At 40.9% G+C, this 16,659-nt stretch overlaps 1 long non-coding RNA gene across 1 annotated transcript; it reads right to left on the reverse strand.

The window, feature by feature from the left end:
* Positions 1-5,113: 5,113 nt before the first annotated feature.
* LOC120323224 lies at positions 5,114-14,137 on the reverse strand. The gene is made up of 4 exons (XR_005563497.1): positions 14,031-14,137; positions 8,328-8,439; positions 6,347-6,645; positions 5,114-5,185 (listed from the first exon to the last, which is right to left on the reverse strand). It is a non-coding gene; the product is annotated as an uncharacterized LOC120323224 (long non-coding RNA).
* Positions 14,138-16,659: the final 2,522 nt, after the last annotated feature.

Here is a 16,659-nt window from a genome sequence, read left to right on the forward strand (position 1 = left end):
ATGCAAGCAGAAAGACTTGCTGAAACCTCCCTCCCATTTCCACTCCATGTTAAATCAGCAGCAAGCTCCTGACAGACATCCCCTTTCCCAAACGAGACAACAATTTCCTCCAGTGATGTGAACATGCTGGTGCCATGTGCATTTTTACAATGCAAGATGGTCTTATTCACCCTCCATCCTGTTCCTAAAGGAGCTCTTAAGGATATTCTAGTGAAGGTCCCATTTACCTTCCATATCTTCAGGGGTTACACCTCCTCCTTTGCTCTGAGGTTATTTGTGGCGAAACAAAAGACTCCTGCTTCCCTCCGAGTTCCCTCAATAAACTCCTTCAAGTGGGATCCTGGAGGAGATTTTGCAGCCATACTGACTCTCTGGGGTACAGCAGGATCCTGAAAAATTCTTGCAGGTGCTTCTGTGGGATCCAACATCTAGGTTTCTAGTTTAATAAATTACTGCCCGACACGTGAGACATAATAATTAATCATTTTACTCTTCCAAGGATATTACAAATAAGGAGTAAATCACAGTATCAAGAAAAGAGGTTTAAACTAATATATTTTACTTCATATTTGCTGTGGAAGTTTCCTACCACAGAACTGCTAAAGGCAGTAACTCACTAAATCACAGGCTCAGTCATGCATTTAAATCTGAAGTGTGGTGAGATTTGATTTTCTCAGTCCATATGAGGATGTTAAACAATACCCACTGAAAAACCTCTCATCTGCAACCTGGAGCGGGTCCTGTACAGCATCTTCCTTCTCATGTATGGAAGGGATCCCTCCCATCTAACACACGATTTGAGGCACATCTGAGGTACAACTTATGGTTTCACAGATTCATAGAATTATTAGGGTTGGAAAAGACCTCTAAGATCATTGAGTTCAACCATTAACATAGCACCACCATGTTACCAATAAACTATGTCCCCAAGGGTCACATCCACACATTTTTTGAACACTTCAGGGGATGGTGATTCCCCCACTTCCCTGGATAGCCTGTCCAATGTCTGACAACACTTTCACTGAAGAAATTTTTCTAATATCCAATCTAAACTTCCTCTGTTGGAACTTGAGGCCATTTTCTCTCACTCTGTCACTTGTTACCTGAGAGAAGAGGCCAACCCCCACCTGGCTATACCCTCCTTTCAGGTAGCTGTAGAGAGTGATGAGGTTCTCACTGAGTCTTCTTTTCTCCAGACTAAACACCCCTTGCTCCTTCAGCCTCTTCCCACAGGACTTGTGCTCCAGCCCCTTCACTAGCTTTACTGCCTTTCTCTGGACATACTCCAGCCCCTTGTAGTGAGGGACCCAAAACTGAACACAGTATTCAAGGTGCAGCCTCACCAACACTTGGTGCAGTGACCTCCCTGGTCCTGCTGGCTACACAGTTTCTGATACAAACCAGGATGCCTTTGGCCTTCTTGGCCACCTGGGCACATTATTAGGAGTCCTGCCCCTGTAAGGAAACAGACACCCCAAAGGAAATGGTGAGGAGATCAGGGGGCCCTAGGCTTGCACTCTTCTCTGTCTTGGTAAACAGCAAAGCTAGAGCAGTCGTGATCAGACCTTGCCCTGCAAACATGTAAACAGCCTGTCTAGCAGTCATTTGGAAATGACCTGGTCGGCTTAAGCAAGTCTGTTTCTAATGTCAGAAGGAGACCAACCACACACTCACTCATGCTACACCTCAAGGTATGTGACAATGAGCCACATCTGCCAGATAAAACATTGGTGTCTGCTCTGAATCAGACACTCTCCTTTACATCAGTGCCAACAGGCGATTGCTCATTTCATCTGCTTCTGATTTCACCATCACTGATAACAACACATCTCAGAAAATTAGGTGTGATTTAGACAGTCAGCCAGTCCTGGAAACTCACTTTTTCAATCGTTTCAGCTACAGAGCCTTTTGGAACAGCTCAAGCTGTAATTAAGTGTTCAATGCTTTTGCATTTTTTATGATATGTTGATGCTGTTTTTTCGTGTCCTCATTAATTTGCCAGTGAAACATAGCACATAAAATTCATGTGTTGTGCTGGGGACAAACTGTTTAGAAGACAGGGTCAGGAAGCTATAGATTAAAATGTTTCCCAGTCAAAAAACCCTAAGAATTTAATGTAGCATGATTCTATAATCTGTTGTCCTCAGAGGTATTGCTAACAAAACAGATGTTTTCATTTGTGCCAAAGCCAGTTAAAGGAGAATTGTTTGTTAGTGTAGAGTCTTGTGATTAAGGGAAATTTGCATATTTGAAAAGGAAAGTTGACTCCCTGTAAGTTCAGATTGTTGGAGTGGACCTTCAACAACAGAATAGCAAGTTGGTCATTTCTTCTGGTACACAACCATCTGTTGGTACAGGTGTTTTTTAAAAAAAAAGGTTTTATGTATTTCAACCTTTATCTACTCTTCTTTAGAATGGCACAGCTTCAATCTAAGGATGCTTCAAGGCACTTAATGAAAGCTGCCTCATTTGCAATGCTCATGGAGGGATGGAACAAGCATAGCAATAGCAGTCAAACTCACCCAGGCCTGCCCTGCCCGGTGTTTATAGCTGTTCATGGTTGTGAGTCTCATCCAAAGGCTCATCTTTTCTTTTTTATCACAGTACAAAATCTAATTTTCGTTTCAAAAAGAGCTGAACAATACAGTGATGTTTTTGATGAAGAAATTTTACTTGTAATAATAATTTTAAAAATTGTGATTTTTTCCCCAACATAGTATATGTAATGTGGCTCTGCATTCAATCAGCTGCCATTGATTCTCCTTGGATATTTCCCAGCAAACCCATGCCAGGCCCCAAAATGGCTGAGGGCTGGAGTCAATACTCTTCCACTTGTTTGACAAAGAGCAGACATAAGTCATTGGATGAATCTTCCAAAACAGTTAGCCTAACTGAGGAAACAAAACAACCCATTCCTCATCCCCAGAGTCAAGTGCTTTTCCCAAGAGGGTTTTAATTTGAGCTTTAAAAATTTAACAAGAGATTTTTGATTTTAGTTTTTCCAGGACAAGGATATTTGCTCCAACAAAAATAGATAAGGAACTAGAACTCTGTTAACCTCCTTAAGAAGTCAACAATCCCATGAAAATTTATGGCTAACTCAGCTCTTGATTAATGGCAAGTGAAGCTTATGGCTCCACAACTAAGAGCTCTGTGCAAAAGCAGGAAACACCTTGCCAGCTCTGTTGTACACACTAGAAAAAGGGCTATTTCCCCAGATGAGGCTGCAGCACATTTGCTAGTCACAGAAGTGCCTTACAGTTCAGAAGTGTCTATCTATGGTGCCCTGTGACTAACTGCATTACACACACCTTGTAGGGACCAGACAGAAGATCCACAGTCTGTCGTCTCTCTAGTAATTCACAGTGATCAAAACTGAAATGCCCATTTCCTTCTGCTTCTTTTCTTAAATGTATTTTTTTAAGTAAGAACAAAATAACAGGGGAGAGAACTGAAGTAATGGTCTTGAGTCACACACTCAGCCAGTTTACAGCAGCACAGAGCTGCTGCAAATAGAGGAGAAAATGCCAGTTTGCAAAGGCAAAAGAACCTGGTTTGCCAAGGTCACACAATTTGGGTGATGTTCCAGTAACACCAAAAAGCTAATTAATGGCTTTTGTCTCAAAGTTCTCACTCAAAGACAAGATTTGAGATGGTCATTCTGAGATTTTCCCCCATTGCCTGCAATTAGTTGACCTGTTGAGGTTTTAGTCATTCTACCTTTACAAAATATTCCAGTTTTGGTAAAGGGTCATAACACAGTGAGAAAAAAATCAGAAGAGGAAAAAAAGATAGCTTCTCTATTATTTACTTAGCCATTTTCAGTACTATGTGAGGGTTATGGTAATACACAGGACTCCATGAGTGGATAATTTTTTGGGCTTTGTCCTGGAAGTCTCTTCTTTTCTGAAAACAGGCCAGTGAACCTCTTTCTGTTTTGCACTGCTTTGTAAGGATGATCCTCAATACCAACCATCTTCCTCTGCCCCAAGTGTCCCTCCAACCCTGCAGCAGGCAAAGTTGGGGCTGTCCCACTGCCTGGGTGTGATAGGAAGGCAGGCAGGGAGCAGACAAAGGGAACAAAGAGAGCCATACAGACTCTAAGTTCAGGAGCCAGTTTCTCTCAAGCAAAACTAGAGCAGGACACCTCCGAGAGTCACCAGCAGCAGAAAGTGCCTATTTCAGCTGATTCAGAGCCTGATGCTTCTGACCCTGGCTTGCAGACAGTGTGGATGCTCTAGATAAGACAAGAAAAAATATCTCAGAGTATTGGGAGAGACTGCTGTGTTATTTTTCATAGTACAATCCAGTACCTAGCCTTGGTTTAAAGAAAAATTGGCTCCTTTCTACTTGTGAGCTCTCTCCCCAATGTCCTCACCCTTTTTTCCATGCTTTTGGTCTTTTTCCCCCCTGGGTAAAAAAAGACATTATTTCTTTGCACTAAACATTAATGATTCATGTCTGTAAAGGCTGAACTGGAACATTTCCTAGATTATACACCTGCCTCCTCTAGAAGGACTAAATGTACCAGCAGTGGGTGGACTTACTCAGGCTTCTATTAAGCAACATCTGTGGGTGGTTTTCTAGTCCAGCTGTTAACATGTGACTTATTCTGCAGTTAGATCAGCTATGTCAATGGAAAGAGTAGGCTTCAAGCGTGCTACTGAAGGGAAGGATTATAATAATTACTGTCACCATTTAAATATCTTGTAAATGGCAGTGGATACACTCAGAGTCCCACACGTCAGCTGAATAAATAAAAGCTTGCTACTCACAGGATGACAGGTCAAATGCAGCAAAGTGTTTTAAGGCAGTCATTCATGGACAGGAAATGTCCACTGAGATATCAACCACAATCACAGCAACCACCTCCTGGCTCTTTTATTGTCAGGATTGCCACCTCTCTAAAGGAGCAGGAGCTGCAACTTGTGTACATCATATGAAGAACTAGGAAAGTCAAGTTGTAGAGCTGGCAGGTGGGCTCTCCCATAGGTTACAAAACCTCTTTCCATTTTACCATATAAAGAGAATATACAAATTAAAAGAAGAGTCCAGGGTTAATTTGTCACTGAAAAAAACCAGGCTGAGGCTATACAAGGCAGTACTCACCTCCCTGAAAAAAGATAACATGTAGGCAGCCCAGCTCAGAGCTGTTGGTTTCACTCCCATTGCTGACTCAAGCACCCTGAGAGAGAAGGGAGAGGCAGATGGGCATGGTAACCTCTTACACCTCTGCACTTGGAGTGCATGAAGGACAGCTGACAGCTGAAAGTGCCATCATAGCAAGTCAAGCAAAACATACACTCCTCTCTAAAGGGAAATGAGAAATAACTGGTCAAGTGTGGTCAGTAACTAATTCAGGCTGAAGTTTAGGAAGATTTGCAGTTATCAGGCAAAAAAAAAATCAATGACAGCAAACTCACTACACAGACTTAAAATTTGACATTTTAATAAATAGATGTTAGTTCTAATTTATCAATGAATTTAATTATAGCAGTATAGATTATGAAATTAATTATCAATCAATTAATCTTTAATTAACTTGCTTTTAATTAATTCCTCTTAATTAATTGACTTTTACTATGTTTGCATATCTCAGTGGGGGGATCACTTCTTATCTCCATCCTCCAATCTCATTTTTCCTGTCCCGCTTTTCATTGACTTGACATTAAACTTGACTTCTTCTCTTCCTGTTTACCAGCTCCTCTTCCACTGTACAGAGTAGCCAAGGGCATCATCCCACAAGCAGTGGGAGAGTCCTCCTGCAACCACAGGGACATGACATGTGCAACAGAGGCAGGGAGCTGATGCATCAGCTCATGCAGAAGGGTGACGAGCTTTACATGTTATCTAGAAACACAGAGCAGGGACAAGGTGGTTGTCAGTAGCTGGGATTGTCTCTGAGGATGGCACCTCTATCCCCACCACTCTGGTCCCCTCCCAACTCCAGCTGCATGGGAGCATGATCACCTTCCCTGCTGGAGCATCAAAAACCTCCCTTGAGAAGGCCCAGGACAGGACCACAAAGGGCTCACACCAAGTATCCCTGAGCACCCTCACTGGGGCTCTTTGGTGGGTGTGATGGACAAGAAGGGAGGCAAATGGGGAGGCAGTGCTGTAAGGATCTCCTTTTCCCTGCAAGCTGGGGAGGCGCTGGGCGGTGATGACGCACCAGTTGGGATCAGTGTACTGCTAGTCAGGGTAAACTTGAGAGCAGAAGCGGAAATGCTGTTCAGAAGCATACTCGGAAATGCTAATTTTCCCTCTCAGATCCTTTACACATGGAGCATATGAGGCCAAGAGTCCCACAGCCCAAGCAGCCAAAAAGTAAAAAAGCTCTTCTTACCTCTTTGCTCTCTTCTGGCTTCTCTAGCTGAAGGTCATGTGGTTCCCATGATGCTCAGGGTTGATGCCATGTTAACTGCTCTCCTACTGCTTTGCTCATCTGCTCATCAGCCAAAGTGCTTAACTGCTGCTCAGGAGGCAGGTTCAGGTTTGGGAACAGTTCTTTGTTATGCTCACTTTTTTTTACTCTTTCAAAACAAAGCACTGCACTTCTCCACGAAATTTGTGCTCTGACTAGTTCTTTCCTTCACTTCCCAGACTTCTGGCTGGTATTTGAGGGCTCACAGAGGGCAACAGACACTAGAAATTTGATGACAGTAGTAAAGCTGTTTCTGCATTTCTGATGTTTTATTAAGAGTCATCTCAGCAAACGTAATGATAACAATACTGTGAACACAAGTACGCTCTCAAGAACCTTTCTTTAATTATTTCTGTTGTCAAGAATACCATTTTAATCCTTTCTACCCTTACAGAGATGCCAGACTTGCAAGTCCTTTAAAAAAAAAAAGTAACACCACAGTTTAAACATCTTCTTAAATGAAGGGTGATACGTATAAACAACCCATTTAGTGAAAAGATTAGCATAAAAAGTTGACAAGCTAGAAAAAGCAACTGAGTACATTATTAATAATATACTCTTGTATAACTCATACAATCATTGAAGTTCCAAAGTCTCCAGAGGATTAGTCAGCATCACCCTGTTTTGAACAAATTGTGCTATTCCATTGCAAGCACTCCCCTGCTGCATTGATTCGAGTTTGATTTGTATTGAAAAGTTCCTGATGGAAACTAAACATGTAATAGCACAGTCTTGCTATAGTCATTTTTCTGATAAGAAGCACTCCTTCCAGAAGCAGTAAAGAAAACTAAGTACTGCAGCAAATGAACCATGCAAAATTATTTTTCCACCACTAGTGATGACAGGAAGTATTTAAAACAGCTTTAAATGGTTTATTGTATGGGTATAATAGCATATGGGGCAATTACTCCAGTCTGAGAGCTCCATTGTGGCTGTATTATTTATTATTATTTAAAGATTTGGGGAGCATCTCTTTCTACAGTGGAAAGAGATAAGTAGGTGCTTATTTGCTCGTTAAAGTTAATAAAATACATGCACTTAAAAACAACTACCCACAGTGCTTGCAATTATAAACACTGTCATTTTATCAGATTGAATAGTAAAAACAAATCAAGCCAATAATCAGACAAAAGCTAAACCTCAGCATCCTATCTACAGCTTAAAATCTTGATAGGCTCAGACGATGCCAGAGAATCTCAGAACACAGAAATTCTGTTTACTGGCAGCTGTACTCAGCATTACATGGCAGCTGGGACGGTGACCCTGGAGCTGAACAAACTGGAACTGCATTATGTCCTAAGTAACAAGCACAGGTCCAGTGTAAGAGGCTTTTTTCTTATACTATAACTTGGCAGGGACACCCATCAGGTTTAATGTAGTTTTGTGCAAGAAACTAGGAATCCTCCCATCTGAAGCCCCTTGCAGGATACAGACTTTGCTTTACATAAATGGATCAACCCATAGAAGACCTTTAACTTCTGCTGTCTACAACCCTAAAGGCCTTGGCAGGGATGTTGGGGCCCTTCTGAGAATCTCAGCCTATTTACTCACTCACCAAAAACGTACATTTAACAGAAAAAGGATGCTAGATCAAGCATAGAAGCCCTCAGGCACTTCTATGAGGCAGGTAAAGGCTCCTTTGAGAACATTTTAAAGAATAAGCTAAATTCAAAGTTTTTCTCTGTGGAAAACCAACTGAGCAGCTCCAGAACCAACCCAGAAGGCCATACAGCAGACAGGTGACAAATTTGGCCTCAGGCCAACCACTCTTGCATGACAGGGTGTGCAAAGATGTTATCTCCTCCTCTCATTTTGAACCAGTTCCACTGAGAAGGAAAGCTCTTAAAAATTCATTAAGCCATAAAGTGAGCAGAACAGACAGGCTAGGGATCAGGAAACTCACCTGGGAGTGAAAAATCCTGGGTAGCACACAGTGCTTTAAGGTCCTTGGCAGGAAAAGTGTTTAACAGAAGTCCTTAGACAACTACATCCAAGGCTACCCAGGGTCTTCAGGTCTGTGAAAGATTTATTAATGTAAAAGCTGTCAAAACTTGATGATGAAAATGAACAGTAACTAAATAATTCAACACATATATTTTCCTGCTAATTAAAGATTATAATCAAAAGTTGTAATGATCTTTGCAATCATGAGTTAAGTGCGTGGAAGGAAAAAGAACTCTCTAAGGGTTTTTATTAGAATCAGTTCTAGGGTGTTGAAATAAGGCTGAAAGAAACAGAACATAAACAAGTGTTAATTAATCAAGCAGGCTAATAACTCAGTATCTGCATTTTCATAAAATTCCAGGCAACGCTGTCATTCCTTGTGCAAAACCTCCTTCATCCATCACGTCCCCACAGTAAATTTTGTCCCATTTTATGAGTTTCCAAAACTAGGAAAGGATCTGATCATAAATCAGAGCATTCAAGGCAAGTATTTTTTTCACAACAATCTAGTTTAAAATGAAGGTGAATAAAAGATTTCACTGATTGTCTGAAGTACTGTCTAGCTACAAAAGCAAAGAACTTATCTTTTGATTTAATTAGACATACCGTCACCCTACAAAACAGCCTTGATAGGGAAGGGCAAGATTAAAGGAAGCCTGAAAAGAAAAGGTATGTCTCCCCTTATCTTTGGTAAAGTTCGGATGGGGTAATTATGTACACTGGCCATGAAGAAAACAATAGGGTAGTTAATAATCTCAGTGATTCAGCCCTTGAATTCCTCCTGAGATATAACATGGCAACAGCCCAAAGAAGTATCTGTAGGTACCAGGTGTGTGTGACGGAATCCTGCGTGCTCCACAGAAAGTGGTAGAACATTCTCTCTTCTGTGGATCTATAGGATAGCCTATCATGAAAGGCAGCACTACAATTCACTTCACTTAAGAACATGTCAAATGGATCCTGATGCATTTCAAGTGTTATGTTACTTGGTGATTTTAGGCTCTAAAAATGAGTGAAATGTATTTTATCTATCTATGCCTCTACGTTTCATGATAACTAAAGATGTCTATGTAGGAGAGAGAGATAACATCAGCTCACATTTATAGGGGCAAACCAGAAGTCCCTGAGAAATCCAAACTCTTCTACCTTTGTGGTTCCTTAATCTCCATGTCCCCACTTGTCCTACTGCCTGGCAATGCACTTGGCTCCTTATATGTGTAGATACTGACCTCTGAAGGGCAAAGAACTCCGCACATGAGAGAGTTCTCCAAAACTCTTGTACCTATATGTGAGAGGGAATTATATGTGTCCAGAGCAGTTACCCAACCTGTCCTTGGAGCATAACTCCAAACAGTGGTTTCAGACACCTGTGCTTGCTAACATCTTCTTGCATTTCATCACAAGCCCCTGTACAGTAGCCCAAGCCACCAAACTTAGCAGCAGAGTTCTGTGGGCACACCCAAACCTCTCAATTAAGCTCATCTTAAGAAACTCATTTCTGTTATTCAATTACCTTTTGAAAATCTAAGTTTGTCTTCATGTCGCTGATTCCATTTGCAACGCCATTTTCTGATGAATTTGAAAGTCACTTCTTACTCTACATAAGTATTTTGATCAACTCTGGGGTAATACCACTTACTCAGAATTGGCTGGATTATGGCTTTTTTTCTAAACAAAGGTCCAAGGTGGCAACACCAAGACCTTGAAAAATCAGAAGGGAAGAGTCACGCAGAGAGAAACAAAAAAACTAAACTAGGTGGCTTGTTTTGTGCCATTACTACTCTTTGGTAGTGTTCTCTATACTAATTTTTTCCTACTGTTCACAAGTAGAGATGTTTTGAAAAGTACTTAAGGTCAGTTTGTATGTGATTAAAAGATTATGAAGAATTTGTATACAATTTGATCTTTTTCTTTTCTGTTTATGTAAAATCTAAATTTTAAATTCATCTTGTCAGAGAAAACATGGGAAAAATTAACAAATATCTTCTCTGGCTTTTTGGTAGGTTGGTGTTTGATTAAGAAAAGAAATATTGCTTTACACAAAGGAAATGATGATTTACTCTTTTGCAAAAGTATTTCCTTCTAAGTCATTTAAGATGAATTGCAATTCAAATGCTAAATAAGGTGGAAAAAGAAAGACTTAAAATGAGCAGAATGAAAATAATGTTGAACTACAGGAAGATTTTTTGTTTATGTTTTAAGCTTACTCATCAATTAGTATTTTAGACCAAGAATATATCAAACAGGAGGTTTTGCTCATTAAAAATCAGCAAAGTAGCATCCATTATGTCAAAGTAAGATATTTTCCAAGTGTTTGAATATCTTAATCCCTAAAAGTTAAAAATGGACCTGATCTGAATGCAATAGAGACTGTCTTTCTTATTTCAAGAAGTCGGTGTATTCATTTCTATCCATGCAACATGAATACAAATCACTGCTGATATAAGAAAACAGATTTTCAAAATGTTTTAGAAGAAAAACTGGCCTGAAAGGAATCTCAAGATGTCATCTGCTCCTTCCTTCTACTGTGAGACAAGATTAACTCTACCTGAATTATGCCCTGCTGATGTTTGTCCTACTTAAAAATGTTCTTAATAAAGCTTCAGAGATGGAGTCAGTCAGTAGTAATGGCAAAAGGATTGGAAAGTTTACCAATTTTCATTATGGCTTAATTGTTTGGAAACATTATTAATTTTATTGCCTATAATCTTGATGGAAAGATGCACATGGGGAATTTCTAGAGGATATTAATTGTGTTTTCATCGCACTGTTGCACTGATTTGCAGAGGTGAAACAGTTTCACAGTTACAATGATGAAAACCTGATTTATTTCCTGATTAGTCCTGATGCCTCCCTGTGATGTTAAAGGCACAGTGTGGCGGTTGACAGGCCATTCCTTCCCAAGACACAATCACTCCTGCATCAATCTTAAGTCAAGGGAACAAGCAAGGACCACGATCACCCACAAAGTTCCGAGTCATAGGAGCTACAACAGGAACATCCCACAAATCCTATAAAAGAGACTAAATAACACCAATTTCTCCCTACAAAGCCTGTGTTGTCCTTGTATCCCTTGTAAACGCTGGCAGCCCTATTCACATTGTTTGGGGTACAGAACCAATGCCACAACAAAAAAGCTTTTTAAGATGTTTTGTAAGCAAGGAAACAATGCTTCACCCTTCACCCATTCCATAGGATAAGGCAGCATTTTGTTCCACATGGTTCACTTTGGGCATCCAAGGTGTGAAATTTCCAGTGTCAGATTATTTTATGTTAGCTAAGGATCAGTATTTGCAGGTTAAAAGAGATTTACTGTGACCTAGTAAAAATAGATGGTTTGAGAAAAAAAATTCACATGGAGGCTGATTGAACTGATGTAGCTGGTAGACAGATTTTTTGACAAAGGCCTAGGGTGATACTTGCTTCTTGTAATGTATTATGGCTCCCTTAGTCTTTCATGTCCAAGGAACAAGAAGGCACACGGTAAGGACAGAAATAATTGTTTTCTGTCACGATGCAATGCCAAGTGACTATTCTAGTTAGCACATCCTATAGGATGTTAAAACAGGCAGAGTGTAGCACTGGTTCCACTGCAATGTAAAATTAGCTGTAAGGGTCAGAACTGAATGGAGCAAGTACCACACACCTAAACTCAGACTAGAGATGTCTTGTTCAGGGACAAGTGTTAGGTAAGAAAGAATGTGCTCAAACCCACTACAGAGATGTTGTTACATAATCCCCATGGTCTTTAACGACACTGCAGTGATGTGTGGGTGGGAGCACTGATGTGTGCACAGATGTTGTTATGCTGTTATTCATCTTCAGATTGGTAAATTTATTTAAAGTGGGTTTTTTGTATTTTTAATTATTGGGTAGGCTTTTTTCCTGAGAAATTGCTTTTAGGAAATTACAAATTACAATAGTTGACTTGACTGAATAGTAAATGCTTTCATACTTCAGAGAAGCAATTTGCTGCCTGCTCTGCTACTACCTTTGGAGCACTGTCCATTACATGTCTGGGACTTACTCTCTTCCTGACATCAGTAATATTTTTTTACTTTCTCAAAAGGAAGGTGTTAATCAAATTCCATTGCCAAAGGCTTTCCCTGGATGACCCCTTTTCACCCTCACTGCATCCTCGCAACATCCCATGGCTCTTTAACTTAGGGGAATCCATCCCCTTTAGAGAAGACCTCTCTTCTCTGAGGGAGTCTTTTTTGCCACTGTTCTACCAGAGGAAAGTTCAGGGCAGGTCTTTGAGGATGACATAGGAGGCAAGGTAAGCAAGGCTAGGAAGACTATGGCTTGCAATCAGGGAGTAATGTTGTTGGACAGGAGTGAGTAAAGCAAAACCCTAACACTTCCTGGATTTTTCCACATTCTAATGTAAGTTTCCTCCTTCTCAAGCATAAGCAAGCTATGGTGGGACCTTCAGAAAGAAGATCTCATTCCCCCATCTGGAACTGGGCAGCTGTAGTGATGCACAGAAAGACATAGACCTGGCTTTCATGGCCTGAAAACAGTTTATCTGAAGTGCTTTTACTCTAATGAATAATGTTTTACCTAAGGTAGCTGTCCAGTCTTTAATTATCTATTTCATTACTTCCTAGGGAATTAACTGCAAGCCACATCACATTCATTGAATTTAAATTTCTTGGATCTGAGAGGCTTTTTCTCTGGACTGTTTCAGAAGTCTGGTACTTGCTATGGTAGTTATCCTGTAAGAACAAATTGGGTGTGTTACCCAGGAACCCGTCCTTCTGACTAATGCACCTCTTTTTTACTTCATCATTAGATGAATACAGCAGAATCAAATGGAGAATTCTGCTTGACACTTGCTCTGTGTAGGCAAGGTCATCACCACCAAGTCCAACCCATTGCTTGTAAATAAACATTGTCTTTTATTTTTATGAAATCCCCCATATCTTCACTCTCTCCTCAACTACAGTCTCCACTCCAAACTGCTGTTGATCCCAAATCACATCATGTGAATCGTTCCTCCTCCTGAATGGCAAGTGCTTGAGCAGTTCATGGATGTTAGGTTTGAATTCAGTGACTGCAAAAAGTAGAGAGATCAGCGTCTTACCCCTTTCTGAAGACAGAAGCTTGGAGGGCAATTGAGTCTTGAAGTGATGAAACCTGGAGTATCTAGAATGCATCAGACTTTCAATCCTTCTAGTGCTGCAGGTGCCTACATGTCACACTTTTGTTAAACACAACAACTGTGCAAGGGGACACTATGCCTCAGGAAGAAGGAACAGCTTTTAATTTCCGTAATTCTCCTTGTTTTGCACTGATTTCCTTCTTGGCTTCATGCAAGGGAGCAGCCAACAGAGTTATATTCTGATTGATGTATGGCCAGCTTCTCTTTCTTGGCTGAACAGAACAGTTCAGTGACCTCAGAGCTGAAATCAATTAAGCAGCAAACCCTACATACAGAGCATTATTGATAGAAATGCATGTTTCTTGTGAAGGCAGCTATTACTACCCACTGCTACTACTACAGGCAATGCTTAACCAGCCAAAATCCCAGTGAAGAGGTGGTTCAGAAGAGCCAATTCCTTTGCAGAAGTATAAATCTCCAGTAATCAGTGGGGACACTCACATTCACACACACATGGAAAAAAAAAAAAAAAAAAGGGAAAGAGATTTCACTGTTTACCTGCAGGAATAGTGAGGCAAAGGGCTTGTCCTCCTGGGATGTGACCACATTATGGGTCAGAGGAGGCAGCAGAAGGTATCAACTCCTCCTCCTCATGAAAGAAGGCAAAGCTAAAGCTCTCAGGAACAAGTGAAAAAATTCTTGATGATCTTATAAGAAAAGCAGCAGCAGAAGGAATAAGTAAAAGTTCTGGTGTCTTGTGAGATTCTCAAACAGCAGCCCCTGCTGCTTAGCCTCGTGCTATGTCATTAATATGGAAAGTTAGCAACATATCCTGTGGCACTCCCCTAGCAGAAGGCGGCCTCCCAGCAGTAGGCCTTGTGCAGCCAAGGATCAGCTCTGTGATTTTGGTGAGCTAACAAACTTTGCCAGCCCAGCAGGAGCCCCTTTTTGAAGGAAGGGAGAGCAGCAGGGACTCCAGGCTGCAGCAAAGCTACCTTCAGAAAGCACATGCCATCAGCTGCTGGCATGCCATGTCTGTCAGTGGGCTGGGATACAAACAATGGGGTTTTCTGTATCTCACAGCCAGTGAAATCAGTGGGTTTTGGAGTAGGTCTGAATCTCCTTTCATGAAGCACACATTGAAGCACTTTGATTGATTGAGGCACTTTAATTAAATTTGTTGTGGTATCCTGCTCACAAGAAAAATTGGAGCCTTAAATCCAGCCTGTCTCTGGCCTCGTGCAGTTCTTGCAGACTTCAGAACTGCATTTCTGATTGCTGGTGAAAAACACAACACAGTTACCATTCAGTGGTAAATCATTACAAGAGGCTGACATGACCCTGGTTCACTGGGTCTGAAATAAGGCATTAAACATTTCTCACTGCTCATTTGAATTAAAAAAAGAAAGTGAGAATGTAGAGGCTAAAGTTAAAAATAGCTGAAATCATTCTTAGGTATATAGATCCAGACCCACAGTTATTTAGGCACTTAACTCCTAGAAATCTCTGTGGCATAATGTCTGTAGAGTCCTGTTATCATGTCTGACATGAATTCTTACAGCTTTCCGTGTGCAAACTGAAAGCCTTGCTAGGGAAATGAAAGGTGCCACTGTGGAGGAAAATGATAGCAAAGACAAGACATGGCCCTGAGGCACTTGCCCCTCCAAATGATTGCTCATTTGGAGTACTATATTGACAGAGATCCCTTATTCCCCACGTGGAAACCTCGGGTCAGACCTTATTTTAGAAGGTGAATTAGAGCTTGTTTTAAAGGTGAGTTCTGACATGTCTTTATCTTTTGAAGCCTGAAAAAACACAGGTTTGCAAACACTGTGCTTTCTTAAGCAGAGGCAGCTCTCAAAAACTCAAGGTCCATTTCCCAAGAGCATGATGTGGTTGGTCTCCCTGAATGCAAGTTAAAACAGAAATCTAAACCAGAACTGAGAGAAGAAATTGCATTAGTGGAATTACAAGTATTCAGAGACCGTTTTCTGGTTCTCAAGATACATGAGAGGACAGAATAGAAAACAGAAAGAATAAAAATTCCTGCATGCACAATGCCACTGACAGGAAGGTGTTCAGCCTCTGGGTCGTATGCTACATTGATCCCTGAATAACACAAAGGTGGAAGATGCAGAGAGTGTACAAGGCAGCAGAGGAAAACAGTGGCATGAATTTCCTTCTCCCAGATATTTAATTGCACACTAGCAAGGACCAACACAGTGCAACTCCAAAGACTTATCTACAGAGGGCATCTATCTCCTTAATATCACACCCTTGGAGATGGAAATGATTTGATTCTTTTTTCATTTAAATTCCTTTCATAGGAAATGTTGCCAACTCCCATAGATATAGTGATTACTGAGAAACTAAATTTGTCGGTTTTAGCCTCTCAAATGTCAGCGAGAGAGTCAAGGAAAAGGCTGGTTTGTTTAGAGACGTTTTTAGCATGATGATGGAGAATAGCCAGCATAAGAAAGTTCATCTTTCCTACCCATTTGCATGTCCCATTATGAAAATTGAAACAAAAAAGATTTATCTGCAGAAGGTAAGGTTTTGTCAAATGGCAATAGTATCTGGGTCATTAAGATGCCCTCAGTGACTGCTGGTGACAGCAAAAATTTGTGAGGAATGCATGTGCCTTAAGCATATCCAACAGAGAGAGATGAGCCCATCAGTTTAGTAATTGTGCTTAACAGGCTACTGGAGCACGAACTGCCCTTTGCAGTGTCACCATGATGAATCCACTGCATAACATCCACTGGGTTAAGGGCAGTCACATGATGGTAGAGAGGAGTTGTCTCCCTTGTGGCCAAGATATCTGAACACTGGAAATCCCAGCACAGCTTGGATCATCAGCTCTCAATGGCTGGCATAAGGGAAGGCCATTCTAGCCCTTGGAGACTGGCTGAATGTAGCCCTGTAACCCAAGGAAGCATTTGTTCACTCTTTTTGTAATCTGAGCACACACATATGAATGCAAACATACTCTGCTTTCTAGGTCCTCTTCATCTGCATGCTGGGCTCCAGTTTACATAATTTAACTGAATAAATATTTCATCACCCATTCTTCTTAGAGATGGGATGACCTGTCCTAGCTCCCAGGGAAGGCAGTGAAAGATGACACTAATCTGAGTCATGTTATTCTCAAGAAGTTGGGGTAGTAGAGGGCACTAACAGATGGATC

Source organism: Pipra filicauda, unplaced genomic scaffold (genome assembly GCF_003945595.2).
Source record: "Pipra filicauda isolate LSUMZ 115617 unplaced genomic scaffold, ASM394559v2 scaffold213_size2393758_pilon, whole genome shotgun sequence".
Lineage (NCBI taxonomy): Eukaryota > Metazoa > Chordata > Aves > Passeriformes > Pipridae > Pipra > Pipra filicauda.